The sequence below is a fragment of the Sinohyriopsis cumingii genome, unplaced genomic scaffold, assembly GCF_028554795.1.
Source record: "Sinohyriopsis cumingii isolate HCF-2022 unplaced genomic scaffold, ASM2855479v2 utg001176l, whole genome shotgun sequence".
Lineage (NCBI taxonomy): Eukaryota > Metazoa > Mollusca > Bivalvia > Unionida > Unionidae > Sinohyriopsis > Sinohyriopsis cumingii.
This window is the reverse complement of record NW_028315968.1, coordinates 2,816,694-2,837,433: the sequence shown is the minus strand read 5'-3', so window position 1 is coordinate 2,837,433 and position 20,740 is coordinate 2,816,694.

Here is a 20,740-nt window from a genome sequence, read left to right as displayed (position 1 = left end):
TATTTGGCCACGTCCTAAGAAACTGTGTATAAAAACAAGGGGATTTGCCTGGCAAATTAGTCATTTTCGTCGGAACTCAAAGTGGCTTGTATCGTTAAAGGTAAGATACCGTCTGTGTACAATTTTTGATATAGTATAGGGATTTGTAGTGTTGAGATGTTACGGTAAGAGTTCCATCTAGCATCGATACATTTGCAACATTTGATTATTTTAATATTTCTTTACTATTCAATAATATAATGTATTGGAAGTTTTAATTGTTTGAATAATTTATAAAAACTCATACGAGCCTAACAAGATGGGCATACGAATATATATATATATATATATATATATATATATATATATATATATATATATATATATATATATATATATATATATATATACATGTAATTATATTATTGATTATAGTAAACGACGACGTTCGTTACCAACTTCATACTCAGTAATAGTTAATTCAGAAATAAAATACTCCTTAAATAATGTGTTGGCATTTTATATTAAATTCATTAAGATATATTTCTACTAAATGATGGTGGTATTAGTCTGTAATATTGAATTTTAGATTCTTTAGCTATCGTGAATTTATTCGATAGTTAATTATCTGTATTATGTTATAAAAGGCAGAAATTATACGAATGTATGATCTTGGTAAGTGAAGGAATGTCGTAGTTTTACGTGTATCTCTCATATCCGTAATTTAAAGTCTATGTAGATAAATATTGGAATGTAATTTTATACGTTGAGTATTTCATTAAAATTAGTCCGTTTCGTCGGAACTCAAGGAGGCTTGTATCATTACAGGATTCCCGTACCTCCGCTTGCCATATCCGCCAAGATGTAGCTATATTTACACTGTCATAAGTGACACCTCTTTTAAGAAAGCCTAAACTTCTTCTCTCTCTCTCTTTCCTTCCGGTCATGGAAAACAGCATTGCTAAGAGTTTATGAGATAATACTCTCATAATAATATTTATTAACCGCAAAGCACTCCGAATTGTACATATCAGATAAAATAAGAATGTTATCAACTAAATTACTACTTTGATTCATCTCAAACTACGGCGGACAGTGCAAACTTCTCTGTTATTCATAATCCACCAATCGAACTTGGGCCAGGAACGCAAGCGTTGTCGACGCAATATGAAATAAGTTTAGTTTCAGCTACTGCTTGGCATGTTGTGTCTAACGTAAATACTAACTTGAATGACGATTTTACATTTCAGTCGAACCATCAAGCTGGCTCAGCTTGGATTTCTGTTAAGATACCACAAGGCGCTTACAACGTTTCAGATCTAAACAAAACAATAAAGTCGTTGATTACAACAGACGTTAGATCCACGGACGACAATTTTGAACTTGCTCCAAACAATAACACGCTACATGCCAGAATCACGTTGAAAAACAATTTTCTTGCTAAATGTAGTACGGCCAACAACATCGGATCGTTGTTAGCGTTTGCTCGACAACAATACGGTTTTAGATCGCAAAGTGATCCAGGTGCCGCTTAGTTTTATACAAGGTCGAGTTACCAGTAGATATAACAAAAGTAAATACGATTTTAGTAAACTATTCGATTGCTAGCGGATCGTATACAGTACGTGCCAGTAGAGGAGACAATATTAATAGTTTTCTTCTGATGTTCAACCAGATTTGCTGATGGAAGTAACTATACGGAAAATAATCTACTATCCTATACACATTGAAAATCAGATATGTGCTATCAGGATGACACATGCTGATCAATCAGGGCGACAGCTCAATCTCAGAAACGTAATTGTGGCATATTATCTGCACTTGAGGTACATCAACCAGTTGATGGATGAGCTCTGCACACCGGGATAAGTTGTATCAGGCAGTTTTACATAACAATGAAACAAATAAAAATGTATCGTTAAGAAATTGCAGAAGGTTTCTTCGGAAACATATCTTCTAAAAAAGGAGGAAATGTACCTGGAATTGCAAATAAAGTAGCATCTCTCGCGTGAGACACATAAAAAGCTTTTTCAACAGGAACCTCAAGCGCAGCAATCACAGATGTCGGACAGACGATTGCTGATAAAATCAAGAGTGTAGTGCCAGGCACTCTGCCAAGTGTAGAAAATATATAACAAGCAATTGTTTCAATAGTACCAACATCAGAAACAGCAACGGCGTTGATAAAAATAACAAACAATCTACTATCACCGTAGGGCAAAAAAATATTACGAAATTTGTTACGAAAACACGACCTCAAACCACGGCGCGGTTCGTTGATTTTGCCGCATTTTAATGGGTTGCATTGCAATCTACAACGATTTTGTCTCACAAAAAGAGATGAAGAAAAATCTATCATACATTACCTTGACCTGACTGAGGAAACACCAATAGATAACAAAAGAAAATTTGAGTATATTGAGTACCTCAATGAAAACTCATACGGGCCTAACAAGATGGGCATACGAACATTTAACACATGTGACGATGATGTATGTCTACTACCTCATAAAGCTACACTTGAAGAACTAGTTCAAACCCCAACACCAGCAGATTTTACTATTGCTGTTGGTATTCAAATGTCACTTGTGAACAACGGTTGGAGATTTTTCAAAAGCGCTAGATATCAACTAGCTAATCAAACGGTAGAAATGTTACTATGCATATGCCAATTGCGTGCATGTTTCTTAATAATGTGTCGTTCAGCGACCACAACACACGATCTGTTGCAACTATTATGATGTGGTTTAAAAATATTGAAACTGTCGCTTTTGCAAATGAATTTTTTTTATACAAATGTAGCTGAAGCTGATGCTGTTGCTTGTCTTTTTTTAGTTTAAAGTTTCTTAATAATAACGCTGCAGCTCTTGGAATTACTACACCAGTGCAGATGCGAATGCTGTAAGAGTATCGCTGACTACTACATGTAATATTATTTAATATTATTGAATTTACTGCACCAGCTGCTGGTACTACTACTACTGAGATGATACCGTTTATAAACCAAACAATGAATAATTGAAATAGAACGTACAAAGAAGGTTATGGTAAAGGATGAATATTTACCTAGAGCACAAGTCAAAAAGCAATGGTGATATCGCTTTGCACAATATTTGGATTTCGCAGAGACTACAACAAAGTATTTCTTGAGATAAAACGTATACTTATACTTGCCCAAGCTGATGAAAGAGATGATCTGGTGTTGGTGCTGCTTTTAATCCTGATGATGCTTCTAACAGTTTTCAGCTTATAATTTCACGACTAGCAATGTTGATGTCACGAGTTATTTATCTATCGCTAAAACAATCGAATTTGAGGCGATGTTGACCACATTTACCAAACAATTGTATTTTATGCAAAAAAATTATTTATCAAACAACAGTTCCAAATTCGACTGAAAAGACGTGGAGAATAACAACAGCACAAAGCGAACAATTACCAACACATGCATTTATTGTCTTTCAGCGACAAGACCAACGTAATAGTCAACTACTATACAATTATGGTGTCGACAATCCATATGTCCGGCGAATATTCTTTAGAATAAACTCAAACAATACCCAGAACTATCAATCGAATGCAACTTTGCAGATAATGCTGCAGCAATAGCTGACATAAATGTATCTCGTGTTTACGTGTATATAATGGAAGCAACGCAGAAGATCAAGATGCTGAAAAAGGATCTCAAAAATTTGAATCGAAGAGGTCAGAACACTTTATCGGATATTTCACTTTGACGTATCAAAACATCTGGAGCGAGCTATTGAATTAACTTCCGCATATGCTCTATAAAAAAGTAGAATGACTATCCAGGTATAAAGTGTTCTGCACTTGAAATGCTTTGCACTTTACAGCATGCAGTACAATTTTATCAAACAAAAGGCAGAATGTATTAATTTCCTAACCAGAGGCAGAATGTATTGATTTTCTAGGAAGAATAACTATCCAAATGTTAAGTGCTCTGCACATGAAGTGCTTCGTACTTTAGAGCAAGCTGTACAATTTATCAATAAAAAGGAAAATAAAATACAATTAAATATATTGTATACGAAATAAACTTATCGTCGGGACAAGTTAAAAAAACTAGCACAGCCTATCGTTAAACGACAATCTGTCTCGCTGAAGATAGACTTAGGAACGCAGAGGGATCCACAGCCAGCAAAACTGGTGTTAACACAAAGACAAATCAATAAAATACAACAACGCAAGCCATTTGGTTTGAATTTATCGGCGGCACAAGTTACTGAAATGGTGCAAAATAAAGAAATAAGTGTAGGATTTATGGTACCTGCACTAGCAACTATTGCAAAACGGTACTCCTGAAATTACTGCCAGTACTAGGAACATTAGGTAACAGCATCATGTGTCCTATCAGGTGCAACTAAAAAGGCTGTGTCTGATGATGGAATCGTCTGTGATAGAATCACCGGTGATTGAATCAAACAACTTATGTGATTTTATCTAATAACAGTAATAAAAGAAATCCCCGAAACATGAAGTGCTCGGAAACGTAAATAAAAACAACGAAACGTACAGAAATAAAAAAAAAGAGTACGCAAAGCGTCTCAAAGACAACGAACCACAAAGCGGTCCAAGGTGGATTCATCAATCCATTGCTAATCGGAATAGCGGGAAGTGTACTTCCCAGTCTGTTGGAGATAGGACGTGGGAAAGGTCAGATGCTGCCCAATACCCGCTGTTAAACAACTTTGAGATTCTACGTAAAGTGAATGATATCAACGGATTTCAAGGTGCATTTTTTAAAGACGAATTCAGACCGTTAGCGGTCCAATCACAGCCCGGAGTATTTCGCTCTCTGCTGACAACAGCAGCCTGCTGCCGAATTTGTGTTATAAATTTTCGAAAATTCGACTTCGGAACTGGTACACATTGGGCAGCGTTTCGTAACAACAACTACTTTGATTCGTTTGGTCTACCTCCGATTAATGTTATCAAACGGCACGAATTGCATCTGCAACGTACAAAAGAAAATCAATTACTCTTTTAATCATCTTCAGACAGCTGGAACAGCAACATGTGGATATTACAGTGTTACCTTTATCAAACAAATGGCTGGTACGCAAGCGCGTAGTGCAAAACACTCCTACGATGATTTTCTGACATTTATAATGCAGGTTGGAAAACAAGATAATTGTAATTTTGTCAAACAATCAAATATACAAAATGACAACAACGTATTACCTCATGTAAAACGGAAAATTCAAACGAAACTATGTAAACTACTAGAAACAACAGACTAATGCTAAAAAGTAGTTGTGCTACCTGTGGCAGAAAAAGAATCTGTTTTTTAAACGAACTAAACTAAGTGGCTCTCTACCTGACGATCATGGAACGCAAAGATTTCCTAATGCTCTTTTTGTCCATGATTAAGTTATAAGATGAGCTGAAAATGTAAAGCTGACTACGATCTATGATTAGAGCAGTATGAAATAGTAACTTAGTGTCAGTGTTGTAATAAACGAGCTTTAATAGGATCAGGCGTAGATATTCACAAATTTATTGGCAAATTACAAAATCCTAGCAGCGGATGGACTTCATAGATACACTGGACTTTGGAGCCCACTCGAAAACCAACTTGATGAAAATGATAAACCAATTCCGGGACAAGAACCTTATAATCAGATTGACTCAATTGCAATGCGTCATGATATATGTCACCAGGACAACGGAAACAATAAACCTGGTCTTGGTAGTGTTAAGCTTGACGAATTAAGAGATAAGCAACCAAAAGGAAAAAATACTGATTTGATCTTAAATTAGTGCAAGGTTTTATTGGAGCAAAATGTAAACTTGGCATTGGGATGCAATCATCCACACTGATGCCCCTCAGTGAAAATGTATTTTATGATACCGGGGTGCAAAGCACTCTAGTACACAAACGGCACAAATCTAGAATAGAAAAAGTTTCCTCGACGAAAGGTCGTCAAAAATTCAGTTGATGAAATATGGGCGATAGATCTTACTGATATGTCAAACATTGCACAGTGCAACGACAATAAAAGATATCTGATGAATGAAGTTGATATTTGTAGCAAATACGCTTTTAGTGTACCTGTTGCAAATAAAACAGGAAAAATTATAATTAACGCACTAAGAGATAGTATCATGAACACATAATGACAACCAAACAAAATTGCAGCAAATCTTTTCGTATTTCAAAAGGACAGACTTAAATTTCTCTAGCCTTCAAATTGATATTAAGTGTTGTCTTCGTGTTTTGTTAGAACCGTCATCATGTTAAAATTCTTAACAAAAAGAAAATCAAATTGTATGGATTTTTTTGAAGAAAATAAACTTTTATCTGTCCACCATTTATGAACGGCTTTGACATCTCCCAGAATATCTGATGCTCAGTGATAGTAAAATCATTTTTTTTATCTTCTTAGCAACGTGATAATTGACATTGTACCGTGATTTAGCTGTACATGATAATTGACATTGTACAGTGATTTAGCTGCTACAAAATCTTATTCATCTTGAGGTATTATACCTGGTTCATCAGCAAATTTATCCTCGACGACAGGAAATAGGTATGTTTCAAGATCAAACTTTGAACTGTTAACAGTTTTGGGACTGCTAGTAGTATTTTGATTCTCAGAATCCTAAACTAATTCACACTTGTATTGCTTGCAGAGATATCTCTTATAAAAAAATAATTTTTATCTACAGTCAGAATATATATGCCCGTTTGTTTGTACCCCACTGCCGATTCAAATAACGAAAAGCAAGAACAAGATCAGAAATCCACAGAACTTACTCAGTTCATTCATTGATTTATAATTTCTAACCTGATTGCCACGTAGGTGTCAATAACACCGTCATCGTCTGCGAGTTTCATGCTTAACGGAAGTTTTCAGTACAATAGACGATATGCTGGAGATCCATTTCCAGTTCCTGGACAAGTCCATTTTCAGCAAAGGGGTTTGCGAAGTAGAACGAGAAATAAAATAATCTTATCTTGCTCAGCAATGATGAGGTTGATACGGCAAGATCCTAATCGAATACGATAAGGAAACTTTCAACAAATACGTCAAATGTTGTCTCACAGACCATGATGTGGCAAATGTATTAAATAGCGGCTGAATCATATCGAAAGACGATTGCATCTATGCTTATTTTTGATAGAGCAGATTTCGTAGCACCATCTGCAACGAGTTTTACTGATGCTGTCCAAATGTTAAAGTGTTTAGCCCTTGATCTTTTTGAAAGAAATAACATTTATTTTTTGTAATACAGTTAGATGCTACAACAGGTCTAAGATTTTTAAAGTTGTCAACAGTTCCAGCACTACCTCGCCATGTATTTTCTTTCTGTGTTACAAGATCAATCTTCTCTAGTCGGTTATCAGTTTTAATTCCGTTTCTATTATCTACAACTAAGCCACTAGGAAACAAACCATGAAACACTTCATAAATAAATCTATGGGATCTGTAACAAACTTGATTAGCATTATTTCAATAATAGTTCAAGTAACCATGATTATTAATATTTCCAACAACATTTTATTTTCTTTGAATATTTCTGATCATTCCGTTTTTGCTAGCCTCATATAAATTATAAACTAGATGCGTCGAAATTCATCTATAAACTCAAGTTGGCGATATTGTTGTCTATCACATTGCCATTCACATCATAAACTTGCATCCCCGTTGGAATATCATCGTTAAACAGCGTCCAGGCAAACTCATGCAAAACCATTTCCTTATGCTAGGCATAAATTTCACATTTCACTCGAATTGTATAACCAACCGCAGTTAAACTCTTAATTTTGTGTTCTGATATTTATTACAACGCCAAGCTCGTTGCCAACAAAGAGGTTGTATCTAATTTTAACCCAAAATATTTTCTTGTATCTCGTAAGATCGCTCGAGATGATTGAAATCTGATATAAATTTTGTGTCATTATTTTATTGTGGTTTTCCAATCTCTAATTGACACATTTTCATATCAAACTCAACTAAAAATGCAAAAAAATATAAGTATAGCGATGTTGAAATTGAGTGATATCACAAAACGAGGTTTGATGAGGAAAGCAAGCTATAAATCTTAATGAATTGCAGCTGCATTTGCTGGGTTCGATAAAAGCTGTAAATTTGATAATAAGCTTGTATAACTGATATAACAAATATCTAAAGTTCATTTTATGATTTGTTTCTCCCATTCTCTTGTGAAAGGGAAAGTTTTATTTATATATTTTTATTTATTTATTTATTTATTTATTTATTTATTTATTACCATTATTATTATTATTAGTAGTAGTAGTAGTAGTAGTAGTAGTAGTAGTAGTGGTAGTAGTAGTAGTATACATGCATCATTATGTATGTTGTTTTTAGATTTTAGACGTTGAGAGGAATGTTCAGAAATCTGTACAAAAATGAGAATGGGAGATAGGAGAAATATTGAAATATTCCAAAGTTGCCTCTTTTTTTTTTTTTTTTTTTTTTCTTTTTTTTCTTCTTCTTTTTCCCCTCGTCATATTCAGCCTGCAAATGCTCTGCGTTGAACATTTATTCATAGATATGTCCGGTTTCAATTCTTCTTCTTGACGTTTAACTGTAGAATTTGTTAGACTGGTTTAATGATCGTCATGTAATAAATTTAAAAACAAGTGTCGCCTGAGATTAACTTCCGGGGAAAAATGGCCTTTGTGCATCGAGCTCTTTTCACTTGGTTCTTAGTCCTTGGTTTTCTTATTTTATTGACTCTAAATCTGGACAAAAGAGTAGACTGGAATTGGTTTATAGTCTTTATCCCATTGTGGTTATTTGACTCTGTTGTAATCGTGTATATTTTGATAAAAATGATCATGCACTGTCGAAACGGCCATGGAGGAAGAAATGACATTTCGAAGTCGAGAAAAGTATGGTCCTTAATCGCCGTGTCATTGAAATTACTTTTTCAGACGTTGTTATGTTTAAAGCTAGAGTATATTTCCGACGTTCAAATGTATTATGTTTTCATTCCATTCTGGATCATGGTTTTGGGTGCAGTGATTGATGTTGGTCACAGCCTCCTCAAGCTTGTGATAAACACGAATGGTTGAAAACATGGAAGGCGTACTGTCAGTTATCGCGTGGTAGCTTTCTGTACGGATTGGATTCTTCTTCTATGATGCAGTGTTACAGAAGTCGTCCATTCAGCTTGAGATGTTACTGAATGAACAATACAGAACGAATACAAATTATTTGCTTAGTTTCGTCCACATGATATTGGAACTATCTGGAATAGTGGAATATAGTGTGATTCGTGTGCACACACTATCCATAAGGGAATCGGACTTCCACCTCGCAGCTACAGTATTGTGATTGGGATCTCTTCATACGTAAATAGTCGACACTGTCAGATATGACGTCCATAACAACATTACAGCATAGCAGCTATGGATGGCAAAAGGACAAGAAATTGAAAAGGATAATGATAAATTAAACATAATAGTTTGAAAACAGAGCAGTTTGTAAATTTATGTTATCATGCTATCAAATTATAAGAATTAGAATGTGGCAATACTTTCAGGTTACAAGTTATATGCATATTTTACCCTGAAAACAAACAGCAGATTCAATTTAAATGAAACCTTTGTGATTGTGAGACTTTCTGTTTCTATATTAAGTTGCCATCTTTACATGTGACTAGTCAGGTTTATAGCTTTTATGTGATAAGTCTTATACATGACCGGTGCAAACAGCCTCAGTTAATGGTGCACATACCAGGGATGTGGTGATGAGTGATGGTGCACAAGCAAAAGAGTGAACATGTATGCATGAGGACAATCAGAGTACTTTTTGCAATTGATGAGGTTCTTTCGTGGAATAGGAAATTTGTTGTAAATTGAGCAAGGTTACAACCAGTCATTATACTTACACATTACATGTACATGAAAGTGGCATCAGTGAATCCAGTTCAGGAGCTCTTGTCCTTCATTTTAATAATTTAAGCAAAAACATAATAATTTATAGGACTGCCAAAAAGGATATTGAAAAATTAAAACTATGCAAGGAGGTGAATTCAGATTGGACAGTATATCATGAACAAATCAGGGTGTGAGGACAGTTCACGCAAATGGCTTTGCAATAATTTTCTATCTAAGGGTCATGATCCACATTATTTAATATCTACCCTTGGCGCAAATATTACCTGAAACAGTATCTCTGCCTCAGCTACTAATTGGATAGAGTGAAGACTGTTTCAGTTAGATTGTTGTACATTTACCTTGGAACATAGCTGAACATGATCATAGCATTCAAGGACTTGTCACATTCTTTTAACTCCCATTTAAACATAAAAGCTGATGTCACAAAGTTGGGAGAGTGCTGGACTTGTAATGCAAGTGTTGCTAATGTTAAGTGGGTTAATGTATAAACATTGTGACTGGTTGTTGCCTCGTTTAGTTTACAAAATTTTCTTGGGCCACAAACGAGCTTCAGCCCATATTTCATTTATCATTTGCTCATCCTGTGATATTACATTTGGGGCAAACTCAGATTTCATATATCATTTGCTTATGCTGTGATATTACATTTGGGGCAAACTCAGATTTCATATATCATTTGCTCATGCTGTGATATTACATTTGGGGCAAACTCAGATTTCATATATCATTTGCTCATGCTGTGATATTACATTTGGGGCAAACTCAGATTTCCCAGTGGCAAGCTAAATTTTCCAGTCATCTTTATTTTACAAATATCACTGGCATATTCTTTCAGTTTATGTATGCATTGCAATCATGATTCATATTGTACTGAAGACACTTCTTGTGATACATGACACAACATGGTTGACTGCTAACAGGAAGCTTGACAAGCTCTGTCACGACTCAGTTGATTTTGCTTGGTACAGTATGTAGTGTTGCTTTAATTTTTGATTATAATCGATCATCAGTCGGTTGAGCGAACCAATAAGATAATCGATTGTGAAACTCCATAATCGATTATGTGTAAAGGGAGATTACCTTTTAGTTCTATGCAAAGGGAGACTACTTTTTAGTTGTATGCAAAGCACAAAGGTTAGTAAAACTCCCAGCCACTAAAGTTGACCTGAAATGTATTAATTCCCTTCACAACTACAAATATTAAACCATATATTTCATAGGTGCAAAATTTCATAATTAGGAACATATAGCCATTATTACATGATCAAGTTGTTAAATAGTTGAGTTAATAAATTTAAACATATTTTGATGATTTGTTTCAGTTTTAAATGCAACATTATTTGTAGTATTTGTAAACAATGACAAACAAGAAAACCATTTCCTTCTACACTTAAAATTATTGACACATCACATATGAATGAAAGGATTTTGGGGGATTGTAGCAGTAATTCAGTTGCATATGACTTAGCAGCCATAAAATGTTGCGTTCATTTAACAGAGATGTAGAACAAAAATAACACAACACAATAGACAAAAATGTAATATTATCAGGTTAAATTATACATGTCATTAAAAGAGATTTCTCCTGTACATTTACTAACATCTTGAACTATTGATATATAACTGAATAACAAACAAAAATTAAAATTTGCTTTTAGTAACTGATTATAATCGATTATCAGTTGGTTAAGTGGAACCGATTATCGATTATGAATTTCTGACCGATTCCCATCACTGACAGTATGTCTTTCTCATTACCATGAGAGGACCTGTTAAAAACAGTTTCAGCAAGCTACATATATCAAGGGTCATAATTCATTATGGGACCTTAGCATGTGAAGACGAGTCTTAACTTAATTGTACATTCATGTACGTTTGAACGTACCCACCTGTATATAGCAAAATGTTTTTAGCTCTGTTGTCATGGACCAGAAGAGTTTATGGTTGGCCTATTGTCCATTGTATGACATCTATCCATCTATTGGCACAAGTTTGTAATTGCTACTCCTTCTGAAGTAGATGAAGTATTACCATGACACTTTACACACACAAACACATTCTTCCCATGGTCCAGTTGATTTTAAGTAAAAATGGTGCTGTTGGGACAGCTAGTATGACTACCATGGTAGTCATCTTGAAAACCTTGTTATTGCCACATATGAATGGATGCTTTTGTAAAAATGGGGTTCTCACTAAACAAGTTCTTGTTATGTCTAACTGGTCCTAAATGAAAATAGTGCAAATCTGACGTCCAATATTGCCATCATGGTAGCCATGTTGAAGATATCTCTGGACCGCTCCGCTTGAACATAAAGATATATGTACATGTGTCCTCATTGACATATTGAAATTCATTGCCCTGTTCCTTCTGAATGAATGGTCATATCAACACAGGATTTATCATTTAAAGGGTTCTTGTAACGTTAGGTTAATCATAAATGAAAACAGTTGTGCCCCATCATCCAGTATGGCAACTTATGGCCATCTTGAAAATCTTGTTTTTACTACTCCACCTGAATGCATGATCATGTAAACATGGAATTTTCAAATTTTTATGATGTATATATGGTCCTATATGTCAGTCTGAGATCAGATGTGGCTAACAAAGCAGCCATCTTGAAAATCTTGTGATTGCTTCTTCTCCTGAAGAGAAAGTTATATTAGCATTGGGTTTTCACAAATATGTCAGTCCTACATGAAACTGCTGCTGTCTTGAGAGCCAAAATGGCCACCACAGTGGCTATCTTGTAACCCTTGTCATTGTTACTCCACTTGATTGAATAATCATATAAACAAAGTTTTCATTAAAAGACTTGATAGGATAACTAGTTGTCCAAAATGAATGAGGTGCTGATCCGTTAGTCAACATCACTACCACATCAGCCATCTTGAAATTCTTGTTATTCATTGGAAACCTGAGGCATTTGATATTAAATGGTGCTGATTGGATATCTAGTGTGGACATCATGGCAGCCATCTTGAAAATATTATTATTACTCCTCCATTGTGAAAAGTCATATCAACATGGTGGTTTTCACCAAAAGTATACTTATGATATATGGTTAGTCCTGAATGAAAACTGTGTCAATCTAGCCTTAAATTTGCCCATCATACTAGACACATTGAAAATCTTGTCATTCATTCTCCTGAATGGAAGGTCAAATCAGCATGGGGCTTTACCCAAAAGTCCTCAATTGGTTCTGGTTTGTCCAAAATAAAAATGGTGCCAACATAGCCTAATTTTGAACAATTTTCAGATACTCTAGTGTCAGCCCCTTCTTGGGACTCTTGTTGCTCAAGAAGTGTTACTCATACAAATTTATATTTGCAGAGTTGTAATGACCATTACAAAAATTATAGTCTTAAAAAAAGCTGCATTATCTTTCCGATGTTTACTTAGTTTTTCAGCATCTTAATTTTTCCCATAAAATATAATGGATATAATACAGTGGTATATAAATCAAAGCAACATATTTTTTCTGGTCTTCTCAGATGTAACTTAAATGTCGGACCCTGCTCCAGAACAGTGAATTGTTGGCCCTCCAGTACCCATCCCCATAAAGTGTCAGACACTGCTCTAGAACAGTGAATTGTTGGCCATCTAGTACCCCTCCCAATAAAGTGTAAGACCCTGCTCTAGAACAGTGAATTGTTGGCCCTCTAGTACCCTTTCCCATAAAGTGTTAGACCCTGCTCTAGAACAGTGAATTGTTGGCCCTCTAGTACCCTTTCCCATAAAGTGTCGGACCCTGCTCTAGAACAGTGAATTGTTAGCCCTCTAGTTATCCTCCCCATAAAGTGTCGGACCCTGCTCCAGAACAGTGAATTGTTGGCCCTCTAGTACCCCTCCCCATAAAGGCACTTTTCACATAAAATGAATTATCATGAAGCTAAGACATTATTCTTTAACACGTGCGGGCTTGCTCAGCCTAGTGACCATGGGATGAAGGTCACAATTTTATCGTTGTACTTAGATCATGTGCCCAACAGGAAGGCCCTGGCTTTCTTGTATCAAAGCTTGGTCTTATCATAGGAAATATATTGTATGTATGATAATAATTTTGTTATCCCAGCAGACCCAAGAATATAGATGCATCATCTAATACTTTGCAGATGACATCACACATCTTATGGCAGATTTATGGCTTTAACCTATTGCATTTAGATAACTGAATTCCAAATAAAATAGAGATTTTTTAGTCAAAATTGATATGGAAATATCACCATTCCTTGAATTTTGAATTCATACACTAAAGATTAGAAAATGTGAGGTAAAGGTCACAGATTTGATTTGATGAAATAAAAATGTGTTAATCTTCTAAATTGTGGTTTTTACTCGAGTGTAACTGACAAATCATGAACATACACTAGTTATCAAGTTAATAAAAAAGACATTGAACTTTGTCAACACAATGACCTATATGAGTGAATGAGTAAGGAGAAAAAAAAACACCACTCTGATGAAAACAGGAAGTTTTAGATGAAAGGAAAACTGCCTGCACACAATTGGACTGAATTTGCTAGGTCATGAGGGGTATGTTTATTTCTGCTTAAATATTTCATAAAAAAAGATATTATTATTGATATATTCAAAACTAAGGTACAAGTTCTGAATGTAATAAGCAAACAATTTGAATTTACTGAAACGACAAATAACATAATCATATACACTGTTGGTGTTCAGTATTACCCCTTGGTATATCAATCATACCAAAGTTGGGTATAAAGGTCAATGTTAATGTATTTTAGAATAAGCTTCAAAGTTAAAGTTACCAAACTAAGTGAGGTGGTGTAACTGGGATTCTCTGTTGAGCTGAGATAATTTTTTGTTTTACCTCAACATAATTTTTTTCTGCAACAGATGGGCATAAAATCTCAAAATAAACAATTTTTTCAAGCTATCTGACAGCTGGACAATTTTTTTCAAACAAATTCCATGCCATTCCATTAAATTGCTGTGAAGAGAAGTCATTTAAAAGGGTGCTTCTTTGTTACCACCTCTCCAGATGTTACATGCCTCAAATTAAACTTTATAATTTCCATGTTTTAGTTCTCCTATTTCCATAGCATGGCAAAAACAAAAATCAGAAATAACAAACTAGGATTTTGAACATTTTATTTCTTAGATTGAAAGATCAAGTGTAGAAAAATATGCAAACAACTTATTTTTATGTCCTACCATGACAGTGATATCGGCATATGGTATTAGCCCATCCATCTGTCACCATCAGCTTGGTCATGTTTTGTATTTAAGTCATGTATGAACCTTCAGTGGAGTATCCATACTGCATGAACAAGTTTCTTGTTTGCATCATCAATTCTTTTATCTTTATTGTAATGTGTATATTTTTCTTATAATCATGGGTGGTGATTTATTTTAGAATAATGTTTAATTATAACAATTTTGGCCAACTCTAGGGAGGCCCATCTCCATGTGTCAAAACAGCATACAAAGCATATTTCAATTTTAAACAATTCTTTTATTTGAAGAAGTCTTTTCAAATAGATAAAGTACTACAAACTATGCAACATTATAAAACTCGTGTGAAAAAATCACAGTATTATCTCTTGTACTTTTTGAGATAATGCTTCCTAAAAATGACATATTTCATTTTAAAAAAACATATCAGTAATATGCAAAATTAAACTTTTTTGCCGTGTTTGTTGCTTTGTTAGACCTTTGCACTTTATCCAAAGTCTAAAAGTTTTGCTTAGTTTTATCTTGATATGCAGTACGATATATCTGAGAAAAAAGAACAACTCTGCTAACTTTACTTTTATTTACATACTGTATTAATAATTTGAAAAATGGCAATTTTTCAAAACAGACAGCATTTTCTCATGTTCCTCAACCAAAATATTTTACTAATTGTCACACCTTTGTAGGTTATCTTTAAATGGTTTCATCTATCCATACAATACTAAAGGAAACACTACTTTTTGGATATACAGCATTGCAAACAAATAGACAAGATGGTCTTTAAAATGCCATATTATGCATTTTCGTTTATATAAAAAATTTGTAGTCCAAGTGTCCATCACCAGCAGATAGAAACACCCTGTTAATCAAAGTAAACACTGTTTCAAAGTGATCTAAAGGTGGCCTCAATAATAAAACACCAAAAATATCTGTATTTCCTATATAATTAACTGAAAAACGATGTTTTCTCAGACGTTTAAGGGGAGATAATCCAAAAATCTGGACCCAACTTTTCTCGAAATTTAATACTTTTTCTTTGAATAATAAAAACCATTATACTTATTTTTCTTAATACAGGCATAAAAAGATGCATGTGCCAGTTCACTCAATTCATTAAAAAATGTATACTAAATAATGTACGATGCAGCATTTTGTGAAATAATTTACAATCTTGTATTTTTCAAAAGGTTATAACATCTGATGCTGCCAGTTACAATCTTAAACCTATGCATATATATGTATAAAAGCATACATTATGAATTTGCTATAATAATAAATATTTAAAATACAACAACAAAAAAAGAAAAACTGTCCATATTCTAGTCTCAGGGATCGTCCTGGGCTTCGCCAATGTCGCAAATTGCGATTTTTTTTCCTTATTGGCGACAAAAATAACCCATCTGGCGATTTTTTTGGCGACAGACTTTTTGATTATTTAATTTGTACATACAATCATGGATTTGGACTGGATAAATTAAAAGGGAGAATGAAAGGAAGCCACAAACTTGACTAAGCAATGCATTGGAATCAATCTGTTACACAAACGATCCTTTGTTCGTATTGCCAACCCCATCTTTAGAGTGCATTGTTACATCATAATCTGCTTATGCTGACATGTGGGCTGAGTACTGTATGCTGTGATACAGTCAATCATGCTACCGAACTATATCTACAACTGACCAACTTCTGAAGACGCGAATAGAACAGATACAATTAATTGAATGGCTAATCCTTCTGTTGTTTTTTTTTTGTTGTTGACATATACCAATACAATAGTTTTGCTGAACCTTCATAGAAAACTGATAACCTTTGAAGTACCGACTACTGCGCATAAATACAAAGCAAATGGAAAAAATCTCAATCACAATTATATCTGTCGCCAGCGCAGCATTTTACTCATTGATCTTTTCCTTTTGCCATCAATCTGTGTTACAGCTGCAGAGACTTAAACTCCACAACAAGAAATAGCAAAAAAAAAAACAGTTTTGCATAATTAATAATAATTATTTATTTCTCAAAATACAGGAGTGAAAGAATCCCAAAAATTGGGTGTGAATTTATGCTTATATATATGGTCCAATATTGCCAGGTGTTGACTCATGTAAGTTTCATTCGTGGGAATGGAGATCCTATTTTGCTTGTCGAGAAAATTTATACAGCATTCAGTGATCATTCTTGGGATTTAGGAAGCAATTCACTACAAGCTTTGTGAAGCTAGCCATGGGGGGGGCTGCTGAGAGACTACTGGTGTCACCTGTCAGCACTGTAGACTGTGAACGTGGATTCAGTAAGATGAATCTCATAAAAAAAGACATCAGAAATAAACTCTGCATCTCATCTCTCGAGAATTTAATGAGAATCAGCATGTACAGATGTGAAAAATTAGACTTTAAAACTGCATTCAACAAGTGGGCAGCCCTAAAATCGCGACGGATCTTCATGCAACACTTTGTGATCTTTTGTTAATGCTTGTTGTAATTAGAGATTAACTAACTCATCTTTTGTAATTTTCATTGCCTGTTACATTAACAGACTAAATTAACACTTGAAAAAATGTACACAACTTGTTCTGGCGACACTTTTTGAAAATTGGCGACAAAATATTGAGGTTGGCGATTTTTTGGGCGACAGCTTTTTAAAAGCCAGGACTATCCCTGTAGTCTTGCTCACTATGTGACAATGTCAAACTAGAAAGATAAAAGCTCAGTGCCTGAAAAAGCCTAAAACAAAACGTGACCAATATATGATAAATTGACAGACAAGTGTAACATTATATGGCCTTACACAGTATCTGACTGAAAGTTGCAGGATTTTTCTCGTATCCAATGGCTCCTCATCTGAAAAATTTCCACTCATGCTTTTCAACTCGCACCAACTTTACATGCACTGTAGTACTTGGATGTAATTCCGAATTACTTGTATAATTGGCTTCATGCATGAAATAAATTGGGACCTTGATGTACTAGTAAATCCTTTCATGTAATCAAGATTTTCACTACAACACAATCTAATGGCTGCATTCAAATTTGCTCCAACTGTTGCCATTTGTTCATATTTTTCAAAGATCTGTGGTCTCTACACAAGTGTGTTTTTGCTTTTTAAATTTGCTCCTGTTTTCGTTCGTGATCCACTTGCATTAGTCTACATTTTTTAATTTTAACATCCCTCTTGACCTTCCCTTCTTGAAATCTGAATGTACATTCTTCTTTCTTGGAAGCACTAGTTTCAAATTTAGAAATGAAATCATGGTATCCTTTACTGTCACCACAAACATGGAACCTCTTCTGTATTTCTGTGAAACGCTTGTGACGCCTATTGTACAAAGCACGTAGAGCCTTGCATTCTATCAGAATTTGTAAAACGACAAAGCCATGCTGTCATAATTTCATAACATAATGGCCCACAATTAAGATTCTTTCTTGACAGTGAGGCTATAGGCTTCAATGTTTTTGGCAGTATGGATGAGGCAAAGAAATTGTCCTCTTGTGAGATTCTTAAAATAATCCAAAGTTCCAGATGACAAAGGTGGATCAAGTGTGAGCAAACTTTCCAAAGACTGAAATGGAATCGGATGACCCAAGTCTTCGAACTGAATATCACCTTCTAGCAACATTAGTTGTGTATACATATCTGATAGACAATTTAGCTCAAAAATTAATTCAACTGTATGGAATTAGTAAATATAACTATTTACCAAACATGTTTAAAGTGTCCTTTGAGTTTTGCAAATAAATGAATTTATGAATGTATACAATTTATGTTGATATTCATATGCTTTTTCATTTTATTAAGGGCTTTAACATTATTTTAGCCATTTAAGGAAAAATTAGGGACCGGGTTGGGGAGAAATGCCAAGTCTTTATAATTATTATAATTGTAAATGCAATAATTACAATGACATTTTCAATTTCGTTTATATCATACTCACTGAAAATTAATTAATAAACGAGTAATGCTTACTAACGCGTACTATTGCCATGAATTTAGATAAAAAGCAGAGGGGTGGGAGCTGCAAAACACCATCAAACATTCAAATACTGAAATTGGTTTATATGCTCTGGGTTTTAAAACTATAAGCTAATTAATAACTGATTATATTAATTAAATTGACAGTAAAGATCATAATAAAATAATACAAAATAGAAGAATCTTCATTCAGATTGATTATTCATGGTTATGTCAATTTATTGTGCAACATGTATTGCATTTAACCGGTAAAGTCGCATCCCCAATTAAAGTTTAGAAACGTTATTATTAACATAATTTTTTCAGATTTCGAATTGTTTCCATTGAATGCATGCTGAATTAAATACTCGATGAAAATGTGTAACATAAAAACCTATTATCACTGACCTACCGTAAACATGTGATGAGTCATAGCATCCATTTTATTCCAGGCGACCAATTATCTTGGAATTGTTAATTCGAAGTGCGGCACATTAACGCTTGCAAAAGACGATTTGGGGCTCATTCAGTGCAGAAAGAAAAAGTTTTATCTTTTTGACAGCACACTCCTTATAATGGCCAGAAATAATGGAGCAAAAGGGAAAAAACTTAGACATTTCTTTGTTCTTCATAGTGCGAATACTGTAAGAAAGGTCATAGTGTCCCTATAAGTTAAACCCAATTTCATTGGTTAAAACTAACACACCTCCACACACACAGCAAATCAAATTGCCTGTTGTTTAAGAAATGCAAAGCATCAATACTGTTCACTAGCGGGTCACTGACCAAGCTGAAATGGACAGACATAGTGACTGAAAACAAAACAGCTCAGTACTTATTTCAAACTCGTCCTAATTTCTTTATTTTTAAAGGGAAAATGTTAACATTTTCAAGAGATAAAGAAGGGAAAGAAAGCAAGATGGTGGTGAAATGTTTTTTCTTCTGGTTCATGGGGTTCATCAAAATTAAAGGTTAATTATTGGGTTTTCACTGATCTGCCATTGATTACCTATTATGATATCCATGGGGCTTTGTACCAACTCCAAGGCTTTATCAAGACAAATTTTTAATCTTCTGTCAAACCTTCCTAATGATCATGTCAATATTGAGGTCACCTGGTCACAACAGCCATTTTAATTCAAATTAAAATGTGAGATTGTTTCTAACATTAGAGAGAGAAGCAATCTGTTTTTTGAATGATGTGAAAAGTAGTTGTTTCGTCCCAACAAAAATGAGTCCCCCTTTTTTGACTATCACAGGTATTGCTTGAAAACATAATTTCTTTTATTTGCCTTTTAATTAAAGCTATATCTGATGCAACAGATTTATATGTGAGGAGAAATACAAATTACGATCATTTTATTATGGGCAGGGAGTCATTCAGTTTTTACAACAGTTATCTCTAAAAACTTTTGAAAGTTTTAGTTTATGTATCTGTGTACAAGTAACCATAACTACCTTAAGCTTCTTTTCATTTCCTATTCATCTATCATATAAGCAGACTCGTATGATCTAGGCAAGTTGAGGATTGGTTAATCCAGATATTCTTTGAAGTATGAACTAATCCTAAGCCTAATTATATAAGCTGGCCAAAGAAAGAGTCAATCCTCTGATTCACAGTTATGTGTAAGCTGTCAATTTGTTGTGAAATTATTGCTTTTGCACAACACATTCAGTCTGTTTTTAAGAAGTGATTGGTGATTTAATTTATAGGAAGGATTAAA